We start from the raw sequence: 5,253 nt of genomic DNA on the forward strand, positions 1-5,253 counted from the left end.
CCAACCTACAGTTGACCGGTTGCATTATTACTAATGAGAGGGTTTCCCGAGTAGCTCAGTGGAAAGATGTCCGCTTAACACACAGCGGGCCCAAGTTGAATCATTAGTGCAAGCGTACCTGTTTTTCTTTTTTGTTTTTTTTTTCACACATTTTGCGATATTTACATTTTTTTTACAATTATCACTGAAAAAAACAAACAAATGTGGACGATACGTCGCTGAACTAAATGAAATGGGATTCCCCTTTTGACAGCTATGAGCTCAATGTAGCCACTTTCCACAAAATGCAAGGAGCATATGAATCGGGTAGCGTCTGTTTCCAGAGGTGCTCGTAACTGTTCTAGAGGAATTGCAGCCAGCCATTTTCAGCCATTCGCATTGCGCTTCTCGCTGGCCGACTTCGAAGCGAGGGGTAGAGATAGAGAGCTCGCGTTCGCACCATCACTGCTCATGCATTATACAAAAGACAGTCTGCAAACACGGGTTCGTGGTTCGAATGCCGCGTACCAAGTTTACCTCCTCGAACTCACTGCCACGATGCGGCATTCGAAGCACGAATCTTGCGGTAACTCGCGTTCGAATATGTATGCGGATTGTCGTTTGTACGATGCACCACCAGCGTGCACAATTACGTCCGGCCGGAGCTAACACTTCATCACAGAAGGGACGCGGTGTTCGCGGCAGGCATAATGACAAAATTAGCTGCGCACGTGCTTCAAGAATGTTCGAAGCATGTGTTGGTTTATACATATGTATGCTTATGTAGACAGGTTCTTGTATGACCAATGTGACGTCACACGAGGAAGGAACGCTGCCAAGCCGGAGTCTGCGGACTTTTTTTGGCGTATAATCAGTGTCACCGCGGCTTAAAAGACAGCGATGAAGCGTTAGTATCTGAATGTATAACACTAACATGAAAACCAGCACGTTTAAACATACTCAAGACGGCCACTGTGGGGCCTCGGCCGTTACGACCGCATACTTATAACCGACGAGCGGCGAAAAATGGTAGCTGCACATTAGCATCCGACAGCCAGATCAAATGAAATTGCTATGGTTGCGCGAATATTCGGGACTTTCGAATATCGAAGCGAATACGCCATATTCTGTGACGGATCCACACGTTACAGGAAAACGCCTATAAAAAAAGACGGCCATCAGAATAATCTTCAAACGCACTCAGCAGTGGTAGTGTCCACGCTTCCTCTCTGCAGCTAAAATTGTCTTAAAAAAGCTTGCAGATATTGGTGTACTTGGCCCCTCGTGCTTGTGCTGCCTATCGTCGCTGATACCACCAGCCTGCCTGTCGACACTGACATCCTCGAGCTGCCGATTCCAGCCTGCGATTGGATTGTCCGATCCAGACGTCAAAGAAAAACGCCTATAAAAAAGACGGCCATCAGAATAATCTTCAAACGCACTCAGCAGCGGCAGCGTCCACGCTTCCTCTCGGAAGCTAAAGTCGTCTTAAAAAAACTTGCAAGTTGGTGCTGGTTAATTTTGAGCAATTACTTTGGCATTTTGTCGACGCTGCTGCTGCTAAAAGTGCTGGTCCTTGTTCACTCGTCATTTGAATGGCGAATAAGACTATGTCAAACCCAGAACTCTGCTTGTCATGTAACGAACAACTACCGACAGAAATTACAAAGTTCTTAACATGCTCGGACTGCAGATATGGCTATCACGTAGGGTCATGCTCGGGCGAAAGTAATTCCAAAGGCTAAAATAAAAATTCAAACAAGAATGCATGGAACTGCCAAACTTGCTTGACAGCGAAAAACCGAGGCGTACACAGCCCTGGAAAACAGGAGCCGGAGCACGATCCTCAACTTGTACAGGAGCTAGCTGCTATTAACAAAAAAAACTTGCCAAAATTATAATTTTAAGTACGAAAGTGGATACACTAATGTCAATTAAAGAGACAGTTGGTCAAATCGAAGCGTCAACTAAGTTGATATCAAGTCAGTACGACGAAATCTTTAAAAAAATGGGCCACCAATCAAAAGAATTTACTGCCCTTAAAAAACACGGAAGCTAGTCTCCGTGGAAAGGAGAAGGGGTTTCCTCCTTTCTGGGTGGCAAGGAGGAAACCTCTTCTCCCGCGGAAAATGGTTTTGTAGGTCGGCCTTTAAGCGCCAATGAGAATCTTCTGAATACGCTGAATGACGTAGCGAATAAACTAGAACCGCCAGAACTAACCGAGAAAGATGTGGAGGGTCTTCACCGGCTTCCTTCGAAAAATGGAAAAGCACCTGCTGTACTGGTTCGGTTTGTCTCACGAGCAACCCGAGAACTGTGGCTAGCAGAAAGGAAATATCTAAAAGATGCGCAATCTGGTATCTGGTTTCTTGACAACCTGACCGCCATGAATAAAAAGCCTCTCTGGATGCTGAAGGGAAAAGCCGAGGAAAAAACGTATCAGTTTGCCAGGCAGAAAACGGTAAAATCTTCGCACGGAAAAGCAGGGATACCGTATAATCAAAATCGAATGTTAAGCAGATCTTGATAAGATCGTGTGAACAGCCCACGGGCTGCGAGGTGTGCCTTTGTAATATCTGATCTTGGATGATGCAAGCACAATTTACTTATCACTATCGGATAGTGTTTGTTTTCCTTTAGAAAAATATCTTTTCATCTATTTATTTAAATGCTACGAGTCTTGGCGATAAGCACGCTGTGGATTGTATGTATTTGAAGTATTTATTTGATAACTTGGCATTTCGTAAAACTTGGTTTTTATGCAAAAATTTTGGTGTGAGGCTCTCGGGATATGAACGTGAGAGAATATACCAAGCATACAAAAAGAATGTGAAAGTCGTCTTTTTTTTATTTAGTTTGTGAAGCTTTGTTTGAATACTCAATTATAAATTTTGACTGTAAAGCCTTTGGTGTAAAATGCTATTCCTTTAAACGTTCCTTAAATGTTTTTCTTGATATGTCTAAGTCTCTTGAAGATGATAAATGTACTCATGGTGAGTATTCTTGTTTTTTTCTGCTTCATGTCGTCTTTTAACCCACTATGGCAGAACAAATCAACTTTTCTAGATCTGAACTAAGTGACCACATGAGAAGTCAGCACTCAAGTTCTTTTAAGTGCATACACTTAAACACTCGGTCTGCCCGAAACAAAACTACAGAGCTTGTTTTTTTTATGAATTTTTTTTATGTTATCTTGTTTTCAGAAACGTGGTATTCTGATAAAAACGATGTTTTGAAACTACCAATGTATAACTACTACTTTTTAAACAGATCAACTGGGCGCGGAGGGTGTGTGTTGTTAATGTTAAGAAATAATATGCAAGGTGAATTGTTACCTGAATACTCATGTGTTACTAAAGACTGTGAAGTGCTGTCCCTAGTTGAGGATAACAGCATTGTCTCGGTATTTTATAGACCGCCAAATGGAAATCTAGTTTCCTTTTTTTTTTCTTTTCTAGAAGGTTATTTTAAATTTGCTGCGGAAAATCAATATAATATTATTTTGGGTGGAGATTCCAACTTGAACATGCTTCTAGACACCCCAAGCAAAAGGGCAAATGAATTTGTTAATTAATATTAGTGGTTGTACAAATGTCATAAAATCACCCACAAGAATTACGGTTGACTCTTCAACGCTCCTTGATCTGTTTATTACAAATTTTGACTTAACCTGCATAAAATCAGGACTATTAAGTACAGATATAAGTGACCATCTGGGCGTGTTCATGTGCATAAAACAAGAATTAGCTAAAACTACAAAGAAGCTGTTTGGTGCACGTTTTCCAAATATTACAGTGAATAGCCCCTTTTCAATTTAAAAATAAACTTTTGGAGACGAACTGGAGCCAGGTCTATGAGAAAGTAGACGCGAACGAAGCATATAACATGTCATTGAACAAATTTTAGGAAATATACAAAACATGCTTTTCATATAAATCTATTAAATTGTCGAAAATAAATCGTAAACCATGAATAACCCCAGAACTTTTGTTTAAAATAAATAGGAAAAATGTTTTGTACAAGATCTTCGTAAACGCTAAGGACCCTGAACATCTTAAAGCATTTATATCATACCGTAACATACTTGCAAGGGAATTAATAAATGCTAGGGCAAGGTACTTTAAGAACTACTTTGTGTCCACAGCAATGCAAACAGACGTCACGTGGAAAAGCTTAACAATGTCCTGAATCGTTCGCACGAAATAAAGCAAATTGAGAAAATCCGCCTGTATAATGTAGAGCTTACAGGAACATTACTAGCAAATGGTTTTAATGACCAATTTGTAAATTTGGCAAAAGGTAATCCAGGCAAAAACGCTTGCGCGTATATTGAACGTAAAACTGAAAGTACGATCTTTCTTGAGCCAGTTTTGACTATGGAGGTGATACACACATTTTTGTCTTTTAAAAGTAGTACGAGCTGTGACGCCGATGATATGCAGATAGGTCCGAAAAAACATGTAATAGATATCATATCACCTTGTCTGACATTCATTTTTAATCTCTGCTTGCAGCTCGGGGTGTTTCCAAAAAATATGCAGATAGCTAAGGTCAGCGTATTGTATAAAAAGGGTGACGAGAACGGCATGGACAAACTACAGGCCTATTTCTATCTTACCAGTGTTTTCGAAAGGCTTTGAAAAAATACTGCTTTCGCGTATGGTGAAATTTTCAGATAACCACAGTATAATCAATCCTTCGCAGTTTGGTTTCCGTAAAGGCCGGTCTACCGAGTTTGCTTTTTTAGAGCAAAAAGAATATATTTTGGGCTACTTTGAGCAGGAGAAAATGACCCTTGGAGTATTTATTGATTTTAGTAAAGCGTTCAATCATCTAAATCATAATCTGTTAATAAGAAAAACTAGAAACATATGTTTTTTTGTGGACAGGTATCAACTTTAATTGCGTCATATCTTTCACATCGTAAGTAATGCCTCCGTATAAATGGCTATTCTTTTAATATAGAACCAATAGAATCTGGTGTTCCCCAAGGAAGTATTCTAGGTCCTTTTTTATTTAATTTAAATGTCAATGATATCGTGAAATTAAATAAAAATATCAAATATGTCATTTACGCGGACGATACAAGTTTACTATTTGCAGGTAATAACTGTAATGAACTAATAAATAGCGCAAATGAAACTCTTCAAGACCTTGTTAAGTGGTGTAGTTGTAATGTACTAAAAATCAATGAAAATAAAACAAAACCGGTTTTGTTTCACCTAAAAAAACAAGAATGTTACTTTTACTTGTGATGTCGTTTTAAATTCGACT

General features: G+C 39.5%; 1 pseudogene; it reads left to right on the forward strand.

Annotated features, from left to right (window-relative positions):
- The first annotated feature begins 1,674 nt into the window (after positions 1 to 1,674).
- LOC121835314 lies at positions 1,675 to 2,519 on the forward strand (annotated as a pseudogene).
- Positions 2,520 to 5,253: the final 2,734 nt, after the last annotated feature.

This window comes from Ixodes scapularis, unplaced genomic scaffold (assembly GCF_016920785.2).
Source record: "Ixodes scapularis isolate PalLabHiFi unplaced genomic scaffold, ASM1692078v2 PGA_scaffold12__126_contigs__length_90152505, whole genome shotgun sequence".
Taxonomy (NCBI): Eukaryota; Metazoa; Arthropoda; class Arachnida; order Ixodida; family Ixodidae; genus Ixodes; species Ixodes scapularis.